Raw genomic sequence first — 24,730 nt, forward strand, 5'->3', positions numbered from 1 at the left:
GTCTGGTCCGCAATAGTGGGCGGGACGGACCTTTGTGTTCCTGCAGAGCATCGGATTGCCGGAGCCGAGAAACGGACCGATCCCTGGTTCTCAAAGTCGCGGTGACCAGATGCCCTCATCTTCCCTTTCGCACCGACGGATCAGCACCACCGATCGCTCGTCCTCCTCTCTCTCGAGGCGATCCCTCTCCTAGCGATCGTGGACCGAAAAGAATCGGGAGGGGTTGATGCGCATGAGGGATGCGCCGCTTCTCATGTCTCTTCGATTCTTCCAAATCGGGAGGGAGAGGAGGGGCAGGAGGGAGCGAGCGATGCGGCAATTCTCATGTCTCTTCGAGATCGCGAGGGAGAGGAGAGGTCGGGAGGGGAGCGAGCGATTTATTGGTTTTTCTCGACGGCGGGGAGGGATTTCCTTTTCGAGGGCATGACGCTAAATGGGCCCGATAGATGGCCCGATTAACCAGATGCTTGCGATTTTTCTACGAGAGTACCTGCTTAACGGACAGTCGGCCCAAGTCGCAGCAGTGATGCGTGTAACGAGTATCCAACGGCGGATGATGACTAGAAATGACTATCCAACGGCTCAGAAGGTTGATAGCGTGAGAGCCCTCGGAAAGGGTTCAGTTATACAGTCCTTAATGTCAATGTAATCCAGATCTAGCACCACATCAACTTGCTCTAAATTTCCAATTGGACTGGAAAAATAGACAATTGCAAAGTCGTGGCCAAGAGCACATGCATGCTCACGTTCTCCATTTGGGACAAACTACATGTAAACTCTCAATATTGAGCTACATCAGCATACAATCTAAGATTCAAGTCAACTCAATTCCCCACTTGTCACTCCCAACACCTTTTACAAAATTATTTTTAAGGAAACGTAGGAGCCCTATTTTTCATTCGTTAAGAAGAGTAGCCGGCAAAGCCCAGAAATTAGAGGGGAATACAAAGGATGAGAAGAAATGGATTGCACTAGATAACACGACACGAAGAGAGAAAAGATAATCTAGGTCAAGGCAACAACAGGGCAAGGGCCGAAAAGGAAAAAGAAAAACCAGAATGCCATCGTCTTCTATCGTCCTCACGAACAGAAGTCTGCACGAGAACACCATCATCCATGATGCGTCAAGGCTATTGGCGCAGCTAAAGGGCAACTACCTACCGAGTCTACACCCCGCCAAAGAGCCACACACAATCAAGGCTTCATCACAACAACAGCTCCGGCAACAAAGCGGAAGGCCAAGGAGCATCCACGCACCGATCGCTTCATTGTGCGCACCGACCACCGTGATCGCAGAAGGAAAACTCCGGCAACACAGATCCACACTAGAAGATGACAACAATAGTGAAGAATAGCAATCAAACCACCACAAAATACCAATAGTCCATGGACGGCGTGTCAGCCAGCCAACACGCAAAGACGCTCCAGAACGATTCCTCCCAGGTGTCGTAGCTCCATCAAGCGATGCCTTCATGGGGTGAGTGGCACCCGAAGGTGTCGCCATCGTCGGTTCTCGCTCAGAGCTGGAATAGGGCTTTCGCATGCACCCAAACTTCTGCAAGCATCACGAATGCCACCGTCGACCAGAATACCACGTACCACTAGAGACATCACCAACACAAACCTGCCAGCCCCAAGTGTCGACGAGCACCGCAACAACCAAACGAGCTGGACGTCGTCGGAGCCCGGATCCATCAAATGCCGAGCTTCCCCATAGCTCAACACGCAACCAACCGACTCATTGCAGCCACCGCTCCATATCCAGGTGCTGCACCAAGCGCCCACCGCCGCCCTAGCCTGGCGTTGTCCATGCAAGCACAGTAGGCCACCGTCACGGCCGACAGATCTGGGCAGCAGAGCACCTCTTACTATATTATTAAGACATGTGCCTTGTCTTTTCATATAACTTTTTTAATAGAAAATTTTCATATAATTTTTTTGCTGAAAAAATTTCTGATCTATTCATCAAACATCATGACAATACAAAGAATACCTCGTCTTCCTGAGTAGGACTAAACAGACTAAAAAACACTTAAAAACAAAAGCATGAACCCTCCCAATGGTAAGGGCTGAGATCCACCACTCCTCCATGACCCTAAGACAAATTGGAGACAAGGCAGATCGCCAGCGGCGCGGGCGGAAGGCATGAAAACCCTGAACACATGGGATTTGTTGAATTTTTTCATATAATTGATCCCGCTTAAAAACACACCTAGTAGGCCAATACAGCACGTACAGACGCATATACGCACGACAAGTGAAATTTGGAGCCTTGGAGCTTGAAAAATGGGAAACTTGGCATAGCATGCATGTTGTGGTGTGTGCTTTTCCAAACTAACCTAACCATCACTCCTCTCAATTTCATGGGGTGGGCCCACCCTCCCCTAAACACCAGTCATAATCCTCCACATTGGTTAGTACGTAAACTTGCATAGTTACTTTATGTAAATCTAGCATTGTTCTTAGAGCATCTCTAGCAGACCCGTATATCACCAACCCGCAAAACTCATTTACAGTTTGCGAAAAGACGGCTTTGCGGGCCGGCGGCGGGCGGCGGCCGAGCAGACCCCGCATAGCAGAACCGTTTTACAGTTCCGCTATGCGGGGTCTGCTCGGCCGCAGCCCGCGCCAACCCGCAAATTAGATGGGTTTTTATCCGAATTTGACACATATGCCACATATTCAGATGGATTTTTATCTGAATTTGACACATATGACACAACTATGCATATCACATCCGAAAGCACAAGCACAAGTACTCACCGGCGGCTTGGGCAGTAGCTCTGCGGCGGTCCATGCCGGGGTGGGGACGGCGACTCGGCGGATCCGGGGAGCCGGTGAAGCGGCTAGGTGGAACCGGGTGAGGGACGCCCCGGCGGCGTGATTCCGTCCGCAGATATGGCTGGAATCGCCGGCGGCGGATGGGCGGAACCGATGGCGGGCGGTTGCGGAAGGGGGCGGGAAACACGCGCCGGCTAAAATGTCCCTCCCGCCAACCGCTTTTCTGAGATGCAGGGCACCGTCGGGTCGAGGGGGAAACATGTGTTTTCGCGGGTTGGAGGTGGGATTTTACCGCGCCCCTCAAAAAATTTTACGGGTCCGACGTGTTTACGGTGTCTGATCGGGCAGCTTCTTTAACGCGGACCCGTATTTTTTGTCAGTTATTTTGCGGGCCGGGGCATTATACAGGGGCGGACTATATAGAGAACATCTATGCTCAGTCCGAGTGAATACCTGATACTGTGTGACATACTCATGCGAGTATAATCTTTTTGTTTGGGAAAAAAATTCTAAGCAACCGTGCAATACTCTATATAGTCCTGAGTAAGTTCCCAACAATTGAATATTGAACATATAAAGCTTGAAGGAGTGCTAGGCACAACCAATGCCTCCACGTCGGCTATCGTTGGCTATGAATAGTGCACAGCGAGCGGGCGCATCACGCGATGAAAAAAATCAGCGAGCATGTTGGGCAGCCCTTTCTCTCCGTGAGAATATCTCCTCTCCCTCTCCCTCAAAAATATCTCCTCTCTCCCTCCCTCACCCCGATCCTCTTCTCCGTGCCGTCGCCGCCTCCGCTCCCCCTCCCGCGGCCCTCATCCCCTCCTGCCGCCGCCTCCTCTACTCACCCCACCATCGCCACCCCGTCCCTCCTCGTTCCCTCCACCATCAGGGAAGGACGGATCCACTCCCTCCCACCCCCTCCTCGCCTGGCATCGCTCGATGAAGAAGATGGACAGCATCTCGAGGCCTTGAAGGCCAGCGAAGCCTTGCGAGAGCCCTCCCCTGCCTGGCCGCCGCCCCCCCCGGCGTTCAAGGAGGAACTGGGCGACAATAGGAAGCATGCAGAGGCGGTGGTGGCCAAGGAAAAGGAGGATCTTGCGGTCTGATCCCGCCGCTAGGCGTGGGATCTTGCGATTTTGATGAGATTTGAGCCATCCTAGATGTGAATTAGTATTTTGTTTTACTTGGGGCGTGATCTGCAATATGGGAGAGGGTGGCCTCTCCAAGAAAAAATCGATTCTTTTGGAGAGGATGATCTGCAATATTTTGATCTGACTGCTCTCATCACTCTTTTCTTCTTTCTGACAATACATATTAATGGTGCCCGATCGCTTTGAGACACTTTGTTGTGGTGTTCTTCCAAATTCCAGCACCACGACTCGGGTCCCGGAGCACCAGATGGTACAAAAGCACCTTTGTCTTGGTCTTTTTCGCTTTATTATTTCTAAGTGTAGGAATGAGAGTTGACACTGCCTCATTCAGTTTTGTCTCACGTTCAGTACATCCACTAATTATGATTCATGCTTAATCATTGCCATAGCTTTATGCTAACACTTAAACTAGCCGGTCTCTGGAAAAGTCGTGCTGCTTTGCTAGGTGACATCTAAAGAACATAGGCGTGCCACGATGCCACATTGCTGCCGTAACAAAAGCAAGCAAACTACCACGAGATATCCAGAGAACATAGGCATGCAATGCAAACGCCACAAATCCAACCTATTGCATGCTAAACTCCGAAGCTAAAAGTGAAAGCAAAAGTAGCTACTTTTGGTGGTGCGTACTAGAACTTGAATAGACAGTAGTAAATTAACCAAACTGAATGTAAAAAAGACAGTGGTGGTAGTTACGTCGCGGGTGTGTGCGGATCGGCACGTGACCATGTGCGCCAGCATCGGGATGGTGTAGACGGTGAAGCTGATAAGGAGGGATCCGACGGCGGAGTTGATGGGCCTGAAGAAGGGGAAGACGATGGCGAGGAACCAGATGGGCTCCACGATGGGGAGGCGCGTGGCGGTGCAGGATACACAAACTCGATCTGAATTCTGAAAGTATGTGTTGTTCTATGTTCCTAAGCACGTAGCAAGCTTATGAAAAACATCACCAAGCTTGCGACAAAAAGAGATACAAATGCTCACAATTATTATCTTCTGGCGACCATTTTAGGCTTGTATCAGGAAGTGAGTATGCAAGATAGCTTCAGGCAAGGTGTACAGAGGTTGTACAGAGGCTGCAGCTGAAGCTGGACTCTGAAGGTTGCAAGTTGGTAGATCATCAGTTATTATTAGGTTCAACCGCTTTACCATCTCTTATATATAATTGTGCATGCAGGTTTCTGTTGGAACAATCATTGAGAACGATGAGAGAGTTTGTGTCACATGTGCCGCTCACTGATGAGAAGTAGATTGAAGTGAATGGTGCTAGAGAAGGAGCGGCCTGGAAAGTACACCAGTGATGCCCTGCAAGGTGAGGAGAAGAAAGCTAAGGAGATGCTCCGTGTAATCCCTAAGAAGCAAAGAGGGAGCAAAAGAACGGGTCCGCTCCAAGGGTAAAGCCCTCTGTAATCCCTAATTGTGCTTTTGTGAAAATATGTGGACCAGTTTGATGCTGGACATGATTAATTTACTAATTATTGTTGGTACCTGTAGAAGTATTTCTTAACCACATTGTGGTTTCCTAATAGGAACTGAAATTATGTCCAGAAAAAGAGGAGAACTAACTACAGCAGAACTTGTAGTTTCTTGTGTTTTATTCCTTATAGATGGACATTAGATACAGGATTAGCCGCTGCTAGCAGATGTGCCATGAAGAAATTGTAGTAGAAAGGCGATGCGAGCTACTGAGTGTTGATTTAAAACTTGGATTTGATAACCAAAAGCTTAATCAGAAAATTGGGTAACCAATTAGCTTTCCTACAAGGTACTTTCAGATCTTCATTTGAGTTATACATGACTGTTTAAAAATCCCTCGAAAATGAACTTCATTGCTGTAATTCAAAATTTAAAAGCGCAAGATTTAATGGCTTGTGTAGTCATACATATTGATGCTTATTTATTTTAGACCCTTTAAAGGAATGAGGGTTCATGGCATATTTTTGTTTCAAGTATTTGTCAGCTGATGTGATCCGTTCTTGCAGGACTATGACATTGGCACTTTCAACATCTAGCAGTAGGAGAACCGGCCCCAATTAGTACATGGTTCATAATTTATTAAGGTACTTCTAAGGTAATCATTCATCTTCTATCCATGTTTGTGAAGTAATTGTGAAAAAAAATTCCCTGTAGATTATGTTTTTGGATGAATTTCCCTGTAGATTATATTTTGGATGAATTAAAGATTAATTAGTTATCTGCAGCGCCATGTTCGTGAAGTAATTGTATTTTTTTGGCCGCGTTGTCTGTTTGAATTCGAGTAAAAAAACTGGATGCACAAGCCTGGATATGTTTGGATTTCTTTGGATGGATTAGGGGATCTGCTTGGATCCCCGGGTTTTTTGTTGCTTTGCGGGAGGCTACATCGCATGCTGAGATTCGTGGTAGTTTTTTGTTGCCTTTCGTAACTGTCTATTGTTGGATTCAATTAGTTTAAGATATTTCGCTGATCTGACTGTTGGTTTGGGTCAGTACAGTTTTAGGTGTTTCCCTTCAGGAATTGTTGGATTACAATAAGTTAAAATATGACATAGATTTGTGGCCATTATGGTTAGTCCCTGTGTGGTTCATTGGCTTAAGGATTAGTTGGTGAATCACATGCCTAATTAGTTGTAGGGATTGGTACACCAGGTCAAAATATGATGCAGACTTGTGCCTATTGGGGTTAGTCCCTACCTTAGTTCTTTGTCTTACTGTCGTGGGTTGCGGCTCAGTGATATGAAGCCATTCTTAGGTGCTTGGATTATATTTTCTGCTAGCATTCTACCCTTAAGTTCTTCGTGCTTGAAGCCAAGAATTGCCAGCTGAATTTAATGTTCAACACAAAGAAGGTCGATTTGCTTTTGTAAAAGTCCTGCTAAGATCCTCTTCCTTTATTTTCTTTCTGGTCTAATCTGTGTGCTTGGTACAAAGAAATACACAGGTTTTACTTATCAGCAGCCCAAAATATATGTTCAAAAGCTTATTATTTACCTTGTTGTGGTTTTGCCTATACATAGAAAAAATAACAGTTTTTAGTCATATTCACGTCTGGCTATCAATTTTCCTACATTTTCAGCCAATGTTTTATTATTTTTCCCGTCGTTCTTGCTTATTAGATTATGTTGAGCAACTACAGTATCTGCTGTGCCTGAAATAGCAAAACCTGTTTCATTTCAGCTATTTCTGCATGTAGAAGATTCATGTGCCTCCATTTACCACATGTTCCTTGCTGCCCTATCATCTTCATCTTGTTATTTGGCTGCTGCTAAGCTGATTGTGGTGATTTACTGCCTTCTGATCTTCTCACTACTCAATCAAGGTCCTTTCTGAAAAGCTTCAGGACGATATGAGCGCTAAAAAGTTCCAGCTTGTTGACGTTGTTGGACTTGGTAAGCTTGATGAAGCCGAGGTCCATAAGAAAAAGAAAAAAGTATGTTTTTAGTCCCTCAAGTTTCCAAAAAGTACAGACTTGGTCCCTAAAGATTTTTTTTTATACATTTGGTCCCTCAAGTCTCAAAACCTGGTAAGTTTGGTCCTAAACCAGATTTTGACCCCGTTGACTGGGTTTGACCGGGTCAAACCCGCTAGATGAACAGTAAACTCGAATTTTTTCAAAAAATATCAAAAAATTCTGAACTTTTTTGCGGTCCAATATGCTTACATGCGCAAGGTCCGACCAAATTTTTGTGGTCTTTTGACACTCGAGGAGATCGTAACAAAAAAACAAAAATAGTTGTCCGATGAATAGTAAATTCGTTTTTTTTTAAATTCAAAAAATTCTGAATTTTTTTTGGGGTCGAATATGCTTACATGTGCAAGGTGTGACCAATTTTTTTGAACTGATTTTGTATTTTTTTTTCGGAATTTAATGTTCGTTTACGGTTCATCTGGTGGGTTTGACCCGGTCAAACCCAGTCATCGGGGTCAAAATCTGGTTTAGGACCAAACTTACCCGGTTTTGAGACTTGAGGGACCAAATGTATACCAAAAAATCTTGAGGGACCAAGTCTGCACTTTTTGGGAACTTGAGGGATTAAAAACATACTTTTCTCTAAGAAAAATATTTTGTCGTCATCCTATACCGGTGGAGAATATTTGAGTTATGAGTTTGGTCTTCATTTGAAACAACATGGGATAGTTTCACAACTGACACCACCTGGAACACCACAGCGAAATGGTGTGTCCAAACGTCGTAACCGTACTTTATTGGATATGGTGCGATCTATGATGTCTCTCACTGATTTACCGCTATCGTTTTGGGGTTATGCTTTAGAGACGGCTGCATTCACTTTAAATAGTGCACCATCAAATTTCGTTGAGACGACGCCTTATGAACTGTGGTTGGCAAGAAACCAAAGTTGTCGTTTCTTAAAGTTTGGGGCTGCGATGCTTATGTGAAAAAGCTTCAACCTGATAAGCTCGAACCCAAATCGGAGATGTGCGTCTTCATAGGATACCCAAAGGAAACTGTTGGGTACACCTTCTATCACAGATCTGAAGGCAAAATCTTTGTTGCTAAGAATGGATCCTTTCTAGAGAAGGAGTTTCTCTAAAAGAAGTGAGTGGGAGGAAAGTAGAACTTGATGAGGTAGTTGTAGCTTCTCTCTTATTGGAAAGTAGTTCATCACATAAATCATTTCCCGTGATTCCTACACCAATTAGTGAGGAAGCTAATGATGATGATCATGAAGCTTCAGATCAAGTTAATACCGAACCTCGTAGGTCTTCCAGAGTAAGATCCGCACCAGAGTGGTACAGTAATCCTATTATGGAAGTCATGTTACTAGACCATGATGAACCTACGAACTATGAGGAAGCAATGATGAGCCCAGATAATGGCTTGAGGCCATGAAATCTGAGATGGGATCCATGTATGAGAACAAAGTAGGGACTTTGGTGGACTTGCCCGATGATCGGCAAGCCATAGAAAATAAATGGATCTTTAAGAAGAAGACTGACGCAGACGGTAATGTTACTGTTTACAAAGCTCGACTTGTTGCAAAAGGTTTTCGACAAGTTCAATGAGTTGACTACGATGAGACTTTCTCACCAGTAGCGATGCTTAAGTCTGTCCGAATCATGTTAGCAATTGCTGCATTTTATGATTATGAAATTTGGCAAATGGATGTCAAAACTGCATTCCTGAATGGATTTCTGGAAGAAGAGTTGTATATGATGCAACCAGAAGGTTTTGTCGATCCAAAGGGTGCTAACAAAGTGTGCAAGCTCCAGCAATCCATTTATGGACTGGTGCAAGCCTCTCGGAGTTGGAATAAACGATTTGATAGTGTGATCAAAGCATATGGTTTTATACAGACTTTTGGAGAAGCCTGTATTTACAAGAAAGCCAGTGGGAGCTCTGTAGCATTTCTAATCTTATATGTAGATGACATATTATTGATTGGAAATGATATAGAGTTTCTGGATAGCATAAAGGGATACCTGAATAAAAGTTTTTCTATGAAATACCTCGGAGAAGCTGCTTACATATTGGGCATCAAGATCTATAGACATAGATCAAGAAGCTTAATTGGACTTTCACAAAGCACATACCTTGATAAAGTTTTGAAAAAGTTCAAAATGGATCAGTCAAAGAAAGGGTTCTTTCCTGTGTTACAAGGTGTGAAGTTGAGTCAGACTCAACTCCCAACTGATGTCTACTACACAACCTTCTTCTTGCAGATGTTGTTGGGCCTCCAAGTGCAGAGGTTTGTAGGACAGTAGCAAATTTCCCTCAAGTGGTTGACCTAAGGTTTATCAATCTGTGGGAGGTGTAGGATGAAGATGGTCTCTCTCAAACAACCCTACAACCAAATAACAAAGAGTCTCTTGTGTCCCCAACACACCCAATACAATGGTAAATTGTATGGATGCACTAGTTTAGCAAAGAGATGGTGATACAAGTGCAATATGGATGATAGATATAGGTTTTTGTAATCTGAAATTATAAAAACAGCAAGGTAACAAGTGGTAAAAGTGAGCGTAAACGGTATTGCAATGCTAGGAAACAAGGCCTAAGGTTCATACTTTCACTAGTGCAAGTTCTCTCAACAATAATAACATAATTGGATCATATAACTATCCCACAACATGCAACAAAGAGTCACTCCAAAGTCACTAATAGCAGAGAACAAACGAAGAGATTATTGTAGGGTATGAAACCACCTCAAAGTTATCCTTTCTGATCGATCTATTCAAGAGTCTGTAGGAGAATAACACGAAGCTATTCTTTTCGTTCGATCTATCATAGAGTTTGTACTAGAATAACACCTTAAGACACAAATCAACCAAAACCCTAATGTCACCTAGATACTCCAATGTCACCTCAAGTATCATGGGTATGATTATACGATATGCATCACACAATCTCAGATTCATCTATTCAACCAACACAAAGAACTTCAAAGAGTGCCCCAAAGTTTCTACCGGAGAGTCAAGACGAAAACGTGTGCCAACCCCTATGAATAAGTTCACGTGGTTACAGAACCCGCAAGTTGACCACCGAAACATACATCAAGTAGATCACGTGAATATCCCATTGTCACCACAGATAAGCACATCCAAGACATACATCAAGGGTTCTCAAATCCTTAAAGACTCAATCCGATAAGATAACTTCAAAGGGAAAACTCAATCCATTACAAGAGAGTAGAGGGGGAGAAACATCATAAGATCCAACTATAATAAAGCTCGCGATACATCAAGATCATGCCAAATCAAGAACACGAGAGAGAGAGAAGGAGAGAGAGAGAGAGAGAGATCAAACACATAGCTACTGGTACATACCCTCAACCCCGAGGGTGAACTACTCCCTCCTCGTCATGGAGAGTGCCGGGATGATGAAGATGGCCATCGGTGAGGGATCCCCCCCTTCGACAGGGTGCCGGAACAGGGTCCCGATTGGTTTTTGGTGGCTACGGAGGCTTGCGGTGGCGGAACTCCCAATCTATTGTGCTCTTGGATGTTTTCAGGGTATATGGATATATATATATAGGCGAAAGAAGTCGGTCAGGGGAGCCACGAGGGGCCCACGAGGGTGGGGGCGCACCCTGGACCCTCGTGGCTTCCTTGAAGCTTCCCTAACGTCAACTCGAAGTCTCATGGATTGCGTTTGTTCCAAAAATAACTCTCTCGGAGGTTTCATTCCGTTTGGACTCCGTTTGACATTCCTTTTCTTCGAAACACTGAAATAGGCAAAAAAAACAGCAATTTGGGTTGGGCCTCCGGTTAATAGGTTAGTCCCAAAAATGATATAAAAGTGTATAGTAAAGCCCATAAACATCCAAAACAGGTAATATAATAGCATGGAACAATAAAAAATTATAGATACGTTGGAGACGTATCAAGCATCCCCAAGCTTAATTCCTGCTCGTCCTCGAGTAGGTAAATGATAAAAACAGAATTTTTGATGTGGAATGCTACCTAGCATATTTCTTAATGTAATTTTCTTTACTGTGGCATGAATGTTCAGATCCAAATGATTCAAGACAAAAGTTCATATTAACATAAAAATAGTAATAGTTCAAGCATACTAACAAGTAATCATGTCTTATCAAAATAACGTCGCCAAAGAAAGCTTATCCCTACAAAATCATATAGTTAGGCCATGTTTCATTTTCGTCACACAAAATACTCCCATCATGCACAACCCCGGTTGCAGCCAACCAATTGGTTCATACTTTTTAACGCGCTTCAGCTTTTTTCAACTCTCACGCAATACATGAGCGTAAGCCATGGATATAGCACTATGGGAGGAATAGAATATGATGATGGAGGTTGTGTGGAGAAGACAAAAAAAGGAGAAAGTCTCACGTTGACGAGGCTAATCAACAGGCTATGGAGATGCCCATCAATTGATGTCAACATGAGGAGTAGGAATTGCTATGCAATGGATGCACTAGAGCTATAAATGTATGAAGCTAAACAAAAGAAACTAAGTGGGTGTGCATCCAACTTGCTTGCTCACGAAGACCTAGGACATTTTGAGGAAGCCCATTATTGGAATATACAAGCCAAGTTCTATAATGAAAAATTCCCACTAGTGTATGAAAGTGACAAAATAAGAGACTCTCTACCATAAAGGTCATGGTGCTACTTTGAAGCACAAGTGTGGAAAAGGATAGTAACATTGTCCCCCTTTTTTGGGCCTTCCCTTTTTTTATTTAGCCTTTCTCTTCTTCTTTTTTTAATTTTTTATTTGGCCTTTCTCTTTTTTTTGGCCTTTCTTTTCAAGGGACAATGCTCTAATAATGATGATCATCACACTTCTATTTACTTACAACTCATGGATTACAACTCGATACTAGAACAAAATATGACTCTATATGAGTGCCTCCGGCAGTGTACCGGGATGGGCAATGAATCAAGAGTGACATGTATGAAAAATTATGCATGGTGGCTTTGCCACAAATACGATGTCAACTACATGATCATGCAAGTAAATATGATAATGATGAAACGTGTCATAATAAATGAAACGATGGAAAGTTGCATGGCAATATATCTCGGAATGGCTATGGAAATGCCATAATAGGTAGGTATGATGGCTTTTTTGAGGAAGATATAAGGAGGTTTATGTGTGATAGAGCGTATCATATCACGGGGTTTGGATGCACCGGCGAAGTTTGCACCAACTCTCAAGGTGAGAAAGGGCAATGCGCGGTACCGTAGAGGCTAGCAATGATGGAAGGTTAAGACTGCATATAATCCATGGACTCACATTAGTCATAAAGAACTCATATACTTATTGTAAAAGTTTATTAGCCCTCGAAGCAAAGTACTACTACACATGCTCCTAGGGGAAGGGTTGGTAGGAGTTAACCATCAGGCGATCCCGACCTCCACTCATAAGGAAGGCAATCAAAGATTACCCCATGCTTCAAATTTGTCACACAATGTTCACCATACGTGCATGCTACGGGACTTGCCAACTTTAACACAAGTATTTCTCAATTTCATAATTACCCAACTAGCATGACTCTAACATTACCACCTTTATATCTCAAAATAATTATCAAGCATCAAATTGATCATAGTGTCCAATGCACTTTCTATGATAGTTTTTATTATACCCAACTTGGATGCCCATTATATTAGGTCCAATTTTATAACCAAAGCAAATACCATGCTGTTCTAAAATACTCTCAAAATAATATAAGTGAAGCATGAGAGATCAATAATTTCTACAAAATAAAAGCACTGTCGTGCTCTAAAAGGATATAAGTGAAGCACTAGAGCAAAATTGCCTAGCTCAAAAGATATAAGTGAAGCACATAGAGTATTCTAATAAATTTTGAATCATGTGTATCTCTCCCAAAAGGTGTGTACAGCAAGGATGATTGTGGTAAACTAAAAAAAGCAAAGACTCATATCATACAAGAGCTCCAAGCAAAACACATATCATGTGGTGAATAAAAATATAGCTCCAAGTAAAGTTACAGATAGATGAAGACGAAAGAGGGGATGCCTTCCGGGGCATCCCCAAGTTTAGGATCTTGCGACTCCTTATTCCATAGTCCATCAAATGTTTATCCAAAACTTGAAAACTTCACAACACAAAACTCAACAGGAAATCTGATAAGTTCCCTTAGTGCAAGAAAGAAAAACCACCACTTAAGGTATTGTAATGAACTCATCCTTAATTTATATTGGTGTTAAACCTAATGTATTCCAACTTCTCTATGGTTCATACCCCCCGATACTAGCCATAGATTCATCAAAATAAGCAAACAACACACGAAAAATAGAATCTGTCAAAAACAGAACAGTCTGTAGCAATCTGTAACTTTAGAATACCTCTCTAACTCTAAAAATCCTACCAAAATAGGAAGTCCTAGGAAATTTATCTATTAATCTACTGCAAAAAGAATCAACTAAAAATCACGTTTCCGTGCAAAAGTTTCAGTTTTTCAGCAAGATCAAATTAACTATCACCCAAGATGATCCTATAGGTTGTACTTGGCACAAACACTAATTAAACATAAAACCACATATAAACAGAGGCTAGATGAATTATTTATTACTAAACAGGAACAAAAAGCAAGGAACAAAAATAAAATTGGGTTGCCTCCCAACAAGCGTTATCGTTTAACGCCCCTAGCTAGGCATGATAATTCCAATGATGCTCACATAAAAGATAAAAATTGAAACATAAAGAGAGCATCATGAAGAATATGATTAGCACATAGTCTAACCCACTTCCTATGCATAGGGATTTTGTGAGCAAACAATTTATGGGAACAATAATCAACTAGCATAGGAAGGCTAAACAAGCATAACTTCAAAACTTTAAGCACATAGAGAGGAAACTTGATATTATTGTAAGTCATACAAGCATATATTCCTGCCTCATAATAATTTTCAGTAGCATCATGAATGAATTAAACAATATAACCATCACATAAAGCATTCTTTTCATGATCTACAAGCATAGAATTTTTATTACTCTCCACATAAGCAAAATTCTTCTCATTCAAAATAGTGGGAGTATCATAAGAGACTCGAATACTATAAATTGTTTCCATATTAAAAGGGTAATTTTCATAAAAAGGGTAATCATAATCATGACAAGTTTTATAAATATAATCATCACTACTTTTTATAGCATAAGTGTCATCACAATAATCATCATAAGTAGCAACTTTGTTCTCATCATAATCAATTGAAACCTCTTCCAAGATAGTGGAATCATTACTTCCTAAAGTTGACACTCTTCCAAACCCACTTTCATCAATATAATCATCATAAATAGGAGGCATGCTATCATCATAATAAATTTTCTCATCGAAACTTGGGAGGCTGAATATATCATCTTCATTAAACGTAGCATCCCCAAGTTTGGGACAAACATTAATTGTAGCAAATATATTCTCAAACATGTCATCCTCATCAAACATAGCATCCCCAAGCTTGGGCATTTTCATATCATAAGCATAATCACTCTCATCATTAATAGTATGTATAGCACCAATAGTATAGCAATTATCAACATCACAGTGAGTAATAGGAGCAACATCATTTGGGAGGGATACCTTTCTACCTTTGCTTCTCCGTCTTTTATTTTTCTTATTCACATCGTGTGTGGGTTTAACCCTCTTTTTTGAGCTCCTTATTAATGAGATTGGTTGAATAGAAAGCTCCTCCTAGTTACCTGATTCATCATAAGAAATAATAGGAGGATATTGGGCATCATAGAGTTTGTAGGAGAATAACACGAAGCTATTCTTTTCGTTCAATCTATCATAGAGTTTGTACTAGAATAACACCTTAAGACACAAATCAACCAAAACCCTAATGTCACCTAGATACTCCAATGTCACCTCAAGTATCCATGGGTATGGTTATATGATATGCATCACACAATCTCAGATTCATCTATTCAACCAACACAAAGAACTTCAAAGAGTGCCCCAAAGTTTCTACCGGAGAGTCAAGACGAAAACATGTGCCAACCCCTATGCATAAGTTCACGAGGTTACAGAACTCACAAGTTGATCACCGAAACATACATCAAGTAGATCACGTGAATATCCCATTGTCACCACAGATAAGCACATGCAAGACATACATCAAGTGTTCTCAAATCCTTAAAGACTCAATCCGATAAGATAACTTCAAAGGGAAAACTCAATCTATTACAAGAGAGTAGAGGGGGAGAAACATCATAAGATCCAACTATAATAGCAAAGCTCGCGATACATCAAGATCATGCCAAATCAAGAACATGAGAGAGAGAGATCAAACACATAGCTACTGGTGCATACCCTCAGCCCCGAGGGTGAACTACTCCCTCCTCGTCATGGAGAGCGCCGGGATGATGAAGATGGCCACCGGTGAGGGATCCACCCCTCCGGCAGGGTGCCGGAACAGGGTCCCGATTGGTTTTTGGTGGCTACAGAGGCTTGCAGCGGCGGAACTCCCAATCTATTGTGCTCTTGGATGTTTTCGGGGTATATGGATATATATAGGCGAAAGAAGTCAGTCAGGGGAGCCACAAGGGGCCCACAAGGGAGGGGGCGCGCCCAGGGGGTAGGGTGCGCCCTGGACCCTCGTGGCTTCCTCGAAGCTTCCCTGACGTCTACTCCAAGTCTCTTGGATTGAGTTTGTTCCAAAAATAACTCTCCCGAAGGTTTCATTCCGTTTGGACTCCGTTTGATATTCCTTTTTTTCGAAACACTGAAATAGGCAAAAAAATAGCAATTTGGGCTGGGCCTCCGGTTAATAGGTTAGTGCCAAAAATGATATAAAAGTGTATACTAAATGCCGTAAACATCCAAAACAGGTAATATAATAGCATGGAACAATCAAAAATTATAGATATGTTGGAGAAGTATCACCAACCACTACAGAAGATAGAGAAAAAATGAAAGTCATTCCCTATGCTTCAGCCATAGGTTCTATCATGTATGTAATGCTGTGTACCAGACCTGATGTATGTCTTGCTATAAGCATAGCAGGGAGGTACCAAAGTATCCCGGAGTGGAGCACTGGACAGCGGTGAAGAACATCCTGAAATACCTGAAAAGGACTAAGGATATGTTTCTCATTTATGGAGGTGAAAAAGAGCTCGTCGTAAACGGTTACGTCGATGCAAGCTTTGACATTGATCCAGATGACTCTAAGTCACAAACCGGATATGTATTTTTATTGAATGGAGGAGCTGTCAGTTGGTGCAGTTTCAAGCAGAGCGTCGTGGCAGGATCTATGTGTGAAGCGGAGTACATTGCTGCTTCGGAAGCAGCAAATGAAGGAGTTTGGATGAAGGAGTTCATATCCGATCTAGGTGTCATACCTAGTGCATCGGGTCCAATGAAAATCTTTTGTGACAATACTGGTGCAATTGCCTTGGCAAAGGAATCCAGATTTCACAAGAGAACCAAGCACATCAAGAGACGCTTCAATTCCATCCGTCATCAAGTGTCGGAGGGGGGCATAGCGATTTGCAAGATACACACGATCTGAATGTTGCAGACCCGTTGACTAAGCCTCTTCCACGAGCAAAACATGATCAACAACAAAGCTCCATGGGTGTTAGAATCATTACTATGTAATCTAGATTATTAACTCTAGTGCAAGTGGGAGACTGAAGGAAATATGCCCTACAAGCAATAATAAAGTTATTATTTATTTCCTTAATTCATGATAAATGTTTATTATTCATGCTAGAATTGTATTGATCGGAAACTTAGTACATGTGTGAATACATAGACAAAACATAAAGTCCCTAGTATGCCTCTACTTGGCTAGCTCGTTAATCAAAGATGGTTATGTTTCCTAACCATAGACATGTGTTGTCATTTGATGAACGGGATCACATCATTAGGAGGATGATGTGATGGACATGACCCATCCGTTAGCTTAGCATTATGATCGTGTCAGTTTCATTGCTACTGCTTTCTTCATGACTTATACAAGTTCCTCAGACTATGAGATTATGCAACTCCCAAATACCGGAGGAACACTTTGTGTACGTCACAACATAAATGGGTGATTATAAAGGTGCTCTACAGGTGTCTCCGAAGGTGTTTGTTGGGTTGGCATAGATCGAGATTAGGATTTGTCACTCCGTGTTGGGCCCTCTCGGTAATACTCATCACTATAAGCCTTGCAAGCATTGTGACTAATGAGTTAGTTGTAGGATGAAGTATTACGGAACGAGTAAGGAGACTTGCCAGTAACGAGACTGAACTAGGTATAGAGATACTGACGATCGAATCTCGGGCAAGTAACATACCGATGACAAAGGGAACAACGTATGTTGTTATGCGATTTGACCGATAAAGATCTTCGTAGAATATGTAGGAACCAATATGAGCATCCAGGTTCCGCTATTGGTTATTGACCAGGAGTGAGTCTCGGTCATGTCTACATAGTTCTCGAACCCGTAGGGTCCGCATGCTTAATGTTCGATGACGATCGGTGTTATGAGTTTATGTGTTTTGATGTACCGAAGGTTGTTAGGAGTCTCGGATGTGATCACGGACATGACGAGGAGTCTCAAAATGGTCGAGACATAAAGATTGATATATTGGAAGGTTATGTATGGACACCGGAATGGTTTCGGATGAGTTCGGGCATTTACCTAAGTACCGAGAGGTTACCGGAAACTCCCGAGGGCTTAATGGGCCTACATGGGCTTTAGTGGAAGAGAGAGGAGGCGGCCAAGAGGAGGGGTGCCCCCCAAGCCCGATCTGAATTGGGAGGGGGGCCGGCCCCCCTTTCCTTCTTCTCCTCTTCCCCTTCCTCCCCCCTCCTAGTTGGACTAGGAAAGGGGGGGAACCTACTCCTAGTAGGAGTAGTAATCCCCCTTGGGGCGCGCCATAGGAGGCCGGCCGGCCCCTCCTCCACTCCTTTATATACGGGGGAGGGGGCACCCCAAAGACACACAAGTTGATCAAGTTGATCTTTTAGCCATGTGCGGTGCCCCCCTCCACAGTTTTCCACCTCGGTCATATCGTCGTAGTGCTTAGGAAAAGCCCTGCGCTGGTAACTTCATCATCACCGTCACCACGCCCTGGTGCTGACGAAACTCTCCCTCGACCTCAGCTGGATCTAGAGTTCGTGGGACGTCACAGAGGTGAACGTGTGCAGATCGCGGAGGTGTCGTACCATCGTACTAGGATCGGTCGGATCGTGAAGACGTACGACTACATCAACTGCGTTATCTTAACGCTTCCGCTTTCGGTCTATGAGGGTACGTAGACAACACTCTCCCCTCTCGTTGCTATGCATCACCTAGATAGATCTTGCGTGATCGTAGGATTTTTTTTGAAATTACTTCGTTCCCCAACATTTTCTATAAATTCAACATGTTGTTTCACTATGTGATCCTTCTTGATATTCCACTCACGGCTTCTTTTAGTGTGCCTCGGCTCGAATTGTTGAGTTACACTATGTCACCCCTTTGAAAGATGTTACAGGTCGTACAATAAATAAACTAGAACTAGAACATCTAAACTATAAAAACGAACATTTACCTTTTCCGGATAGGTATCTCTTATGTGATCACTGAACTTTCCATTCGAAGTACGTGGTGGAATTGTCATATCTAAGCACTGCTCTACATTCTTCAAAACCACTTCAAAACTTTAATATTTCCATTTGTATTGAATGAATGCTTTGGCTCGATACACCGTTCTTTCGGTGCAAGCATTGTACTTTCAAAACTTTTCACCGTCAAAGTAAAATTTAGTGGCAATCACTAAACACAGTTGTTTTATAAGAAAATGGAATTACGATAATAATTTAGAGCTTCAATCGGTATAGTTGCACATCAGGTTTGCTTTAACATTAGTACTTATGATCTTTAATCTATGAACAAATAAAAATTTGCACAATAGTTAAGTTCCATTAACATGTTTTTCGCAATTCAGTTATATAGCATTAAATTTCAGACCGATTAACCTAAATCAACTCTTTATACGTAAATAAAGGTACTTCCACTATTTTTGTTCACACTGTAATATTCCGGATCATAATCTTGCATTATATTGAACGCCAATATCTCCAACAATGCCACAACAACAGCATTCAAGTACTATCAGTGTTCACAACAAAATACGAGTACAACAACACAAAGTTATAAACATGATCAATAAGATTCAAGTAGTATTAGAGTTATTATTCTAATGAGTCCAAACAGTCACACAACACAATGCTTTTGACATGACTAATTATAAAGTTAAACTAATAATAAATATATAAGAGAAGTACTACGGCAAGTTTAAGTTTCATTATATGTAACTTGCCTTTAAATCTTCATAAAATACAGTTTCAAGTGATGTAACTTATTTCAACACCTTTTACAAACTAATAATAATTATAAAGTTAAACTAATAATAAATATATAAGCTAGTTCCACTATTTTCATCTGCATCGTAAGATTGCAGTTCATACAATTTCATATTAGAAAGACTCAATATATCAGACAGAAAAGTTGTTCTAGGATAACGATTGAGTACAACAAACAAAAGGAAGCAAGACAAACTTCAAAGATGAGAATCCCCAACTATAGGACACATTAAGAGCCTGTAACTGAAGAAACAAGATTGTAAGCAAATATAAGAAAATGAACCGTTGTGACCGAATATGTACCTTTTTGCACCAAATATATTGTTGTGGGTGTTGATACCTTCGAAGGCCTTCAATTTATAGGATAAAAGATGATCTCTTCCCTTTCCTCGTTTGAAATGATGCTTCAAGGCGGATGCTCTTTTTCAAGGGACGGGAAGATAAGAACAAACAGAACTAAGAATAACAACAGAACAATGGCATAATGAATCAGTTTTGCTCATTCATTCTATATCCATATGTTTGTTCCCATTTTTCACTGTTAGGGGACCCATGGAATAGGTATCAGATCCCGCACCAATATGTATATCAGCATGATCTACAAATGCATTACGCACAAAAATGAAAATCGAATTGTGTCTATACATAACCCATACGAATCATGGCTCAAATTGACGGCACAAGATCCACATGCCCCCGGACATGTGTGCTATAAATCCTCTCCCCGATAAACAAATAGAGTAACACCACGCTTGGAACGAGTGTAAGTTTTGTTGGAAATATGCCCTAGAGGCAATAATAAAATGGTTATTAATATATTTCCTTGTTCATGATAATTGTCTATTGTTCATGCTATAATTGTATTAACCGAAAACCGTAATACATGTGTGAATACATAGAGCACATGATGTCCCTAGTGAGCCTCTAGTTGACTAGCTCGTTGATCAATAGATGGTTATGGTTTCTAGACCATGGACATTGGATGTCATTGATAACGAGATACATCATTAGGAGAATGATGTGATGGACAAGACCCAATCCTAAGCATAGCACAAGATCGTGTAGTTCGTTTGCTAGACTTTTCTAATATCAAGTATCTTTCCTTAGACCATGAGATTGTGCAACTCCCGGATGCCGTAGGAGTGCTTTGGGTGTATCAAACGTCACAACGTAACTGGGTGACCATAAATGTGCACTACAGGTATCTCCAAAAGTGTCTGTTGGGTTGGCACGGATCGAGACTAGGATTTGTCACTCCGTATGATGGAGAGGTATCTCTGGGCCCACTCGGTAATGCATCATCATAATGAGTTCAATGTGACTAAGGAGTTAGCCACGGGATCATGCATTACAGAACGAGTAAAGAGACTTGCTGGTAACGAGATTGAATGAGGTACGGGGATACCGACGATCGAATCTCGGGCAAGTAACATACCAATGGACAAAGGGAGTTGTATACAGGATTGATTGAATCCCCGACATCGTGGTTCATCCGATGAGATCATCGTGGAACATGTGGGAGCCAATATGGGTATCCAGATCCCTCTATTTGTTATTGGCAGGAGAGATGTCTCGGTCATGTCTGCATGGTTCCCGAACCCATAGGGTCTACACACTTAAGGTTCGGTGATGCTAGAGTTGTAATGGAAAATTGTATGTGGTTACTAAAAGTTGTTCGGTGTCCCGGATGAGATCCCAGATGTCACGAGGAGTTCCGGAATGGTTCGGAGGTGAAGATTTATATATATGGGAAGTCCAGTTTCAGTCGCCGGAAGGTTTCAGGGTTATCGGTATTGTACCGGGACCACCGAAAGGTGTCCGGGGGTCCACCGGCTGGGTCCACCTACCCCGGGGGCCCAAGTGGGCTGAATATGGGTGGGAACCAGCCCCCTAGTGGGCCGGTGCGCCCCCCCAAAGGGCCCAAGGCCCCTAGGGTTGGAAACCCTAGGGGTGGGGGCGCCTCCCACCTGCTTGGGGGGGAAGTCTCCCCCCCCCCCCTCTTGGCCGCCCCCACCCTCTAGATGCATCTAGGGGGCTGGGCCCCTCTTCCCATTGCCCTACAAATAGTGAGGAGGTGGGAGGGCAGCCGCACCCTTCCCCTGGCGCAGCCCTTCCCCCTTCCAACTCCTCCTCCTCTTCCTTCGTAGTGCTTAGCGAAGCTCTGCCGGAGAACCACGAGCTCCACCACCACGCCGTCATGCTGCCGGAGTTCTCCCTCAACTTCTCCTTCCCCCTTGCTGGGTCAAGAAGGAAGAGACGTCCCCGGGCTGTACGTGTGTTGAACGCGGAGGCACCGTCCGTTCGGCGCTTGGGTCGGATCTTCCGTGATTTGAATCGCGGCGAGTACGACTCCATCAACCGCGTTCTTGTAACGCTTCCGCTTAGCGATCTTCAAGGGTCTGGAGATTCACTCCCTCTCTCTCGTTGCTAGCATCTCCTAGATTGATCTTGGTGATACGTAGGAATTTTTTTGAATTATTACTGCGTTCCCCAACAAGTTTATACACCCGTAACTATTTTGCAGATGTACATTACTGGTCAGTATTTGATTTTCGCGTGGAAACAAAACAACGCACCAATGCTTGTATTTTAAACCAGCATATGAGGGGATACGTCCATCTAAGCGGGGCCAAATGGGTATGCATTGTCCTTTTATATCTCTACTATATAAAAGAAACGGAAGGTTCCGTTTCCTCTCTTACATTCGTCCGACACCAGCTTTTCTCTCGTCGCCCCTTCGATCGTTCACAAATGGGCCAAAGGCCGAAGCCCAGCCCAAGCGAGCCAGACTATACAACACAAACACACGCACTCCATCTCACGGTCTCGAACTGGCGGCGCTAGGGTTTTAGCGTTCTTGCCCAGCCCCAACCACGGCCGCCGCTCCTTAGCTCCTCGGCCGCCGCTCGACCTCTATGACTGCCGCTCGACCGCCACTCCTTGGCTCCTCGGCCGCCGCTCGACCTCCACGGCCGCCGACCTCCACGACCTATCATATGCACTACCAGTGCAGGTCTGAACATATGGTCATAATTAGTTAGATGCAAATAGATGAATGGGTGCTGCCTTAAATCATCTGCACATTAGTGTTGCCCGATCAAACGACTCGCCTTGGACAGCCTGCTCGCCAAGGTGGTTACTCCGAGCTTTAGCTGCTGCGTGCCTGTCTAGCCGCTCTGGGTGTGCCGTCACTCTTGTCCCCGGCATCAGGTACTTCTCTACTAGACAAATTAACTTAGATGGGGCTGCTGTTTTCTACTATGCAAATTCAGTCGCCGGCTTCGCTATTGAGTGCCAAGGTGATGTAGATTCGAAACTGCGGGGTTCAGCATAGAGGGGTTCACTACAATATTTTCCCATGCGGTTGATGGATGTGAATGGTCTAAATAATACGGCCCGACACTTTGTCGAATATTTTCGATCTATGCAGCACTGGATCAATTACACATCCATCCATCCAACTTCTGTTTTGATATATTTCATACGTCATGCACAATGGATCTTATCTTACTTATGTTCAAAAACTTAGACATATAAGAATGTTTGCAAGCAAACCACGTACCACACATTTTAGATGGTTTATTCTTCTACATTTGTACTAGCTATGAATCAAAAATTATTTCTACATTTTTTATTATTTGATGCCAAATTTTAAGGAACGTCAATCTGATGTATTTTTACAGTAATCAGCATGTTGACTTGGCGCTTGTCCGTTCGCGACATACCTTGGTATTGTCGAAGAGTTGGATGATTGTAAGCCGGATGTACCATTAACGACAATGGTGATGATGGATTGGGGAGACAAATATGGGAGGACAAAGGAGGAGGATTTCAAGGTTATCAAATTCGACAATGCTATTTGATGTGCATGAGGATCCTAAACAAAACACAATTGATGTGAAACCAACTGGATATTTATGCCCCCGATGCAACGCACGGGCAATTACCTAGTATATATATATAAATATACAATATCGTCTGCTGTGCATGTGAAATCTGAAGATGTAGGTTACCCATGATCGGTGTTGATCCCGGAATTTGAATGACCTTGTTGCAACACACGATATGTAACTAGTTATCAAGAAAACTAGATCATTGATGGCGCGTGTTGCCGCGCCCGTCCATCAGCAGTGTTGTATGATAGTGTTGGAAATTTATATTTACTAGAAGAATGCCCGTGCGTTGCAACGGGGCCACATTAACTTTAAGAGTTCAATACTAATATTCTCATACATATCAAGTGACATTGACGACATTTTTTACCATCAAATCCTCACACACACACACTCTCTGCCTCCCTTTTCCTCACTCTCTCCCCCCCCCTCTCTAACACACACACATGTCCATATTATTGGGTACGGGACCATAATCAATCTATTTCACACACACGCTAGTGCATAACAATATGGATTATGTGTATTATATTTGCCACCACAACTGAGGGAATTAATTTCATGTAAATCGGCTAGCCACAGCTCCAAGAATACGCGGAGGATGTGGCCCGCTTCCAAGTGCGTCTGTGCGCCGGCCACCCACGCCGGGTCCTTCAAGTGCCGCTTCCACCGCACCAACTCCCAGGGCCAGGGAAGCCGCCCTTCTTCGCCCCCTTCACCGGCCGCGGCCAACGCGGTGCCGCGGCACCCGACCTCGCCGCTCTCGTCCTCCGGCACCGTCACGACCCAGTGACGTAGCCCAAGCATCGGCCTCGAGAATCAAGAACGCTCGACAACGGAGAGGGAAGGGAAGATCATATACATGTCATAAGAAAGGGAGTTTATTTACCGCTCCCTCGATGTATTGTTTCCTTTGTTTGGAGATTGATTACCATCCATGAGTTAAGGTAAGGTTAATGTGATTGAGCGATTTTTTCTGAAAAACAATTATTTATTTTCTAATTAATGTGATTGAGCGATTTAAGGTAAGGTTAATTAATTTAGATTTGATCTTTAGAGATTGTTCGTGATTGATTCTACATTACTAAATAACTTGCGCCAGTATGGAAAGTTCTGATCTATTCAGATTTCTTT

The 24,730-nt window shown here is 43.0% G+C and overlaps 1 long non-coding RNA gene across 1 annotated transcript; it reads left to right on the forward strand.

The window, feature by feature from the left end:
• The first annotated feature begins 3,508 nt into the window (after positions 1-3,508).
• LOC123110547 (uncharacterized) lies at positions 3,509-7,381 on the forward strand. The gene is made up of 5 exons (XR_006453464.1): positions 3,509-4,832; positions 4,948-5,036; positions 5,113-5,329; positions 5,918-6,006; positions 7,092-7,381. It is a non-coding gene; the product is annotated as an uncharacterized lncRNA (long non-coding RNA).
• Positions 7,382-24,730: the final 17,349 nt, after the last annotated feature.

This window comes from Triticum aestivum, chromosome 1B, assembly GCF_018294505.1.
Source record: "Triticum aestivum cultivar Chinese Spring chromosome 1B, IWGSC CS RefSeq v2.1, whole genome shotgun sequence".
In the NCBI taxonomy this organism is placed as follows: Eukaryota; Viridiplantae; Streptophyta; class Magnoliopsida; order Poales; family Poaceae; genus Triticum; species Triticum aestivum.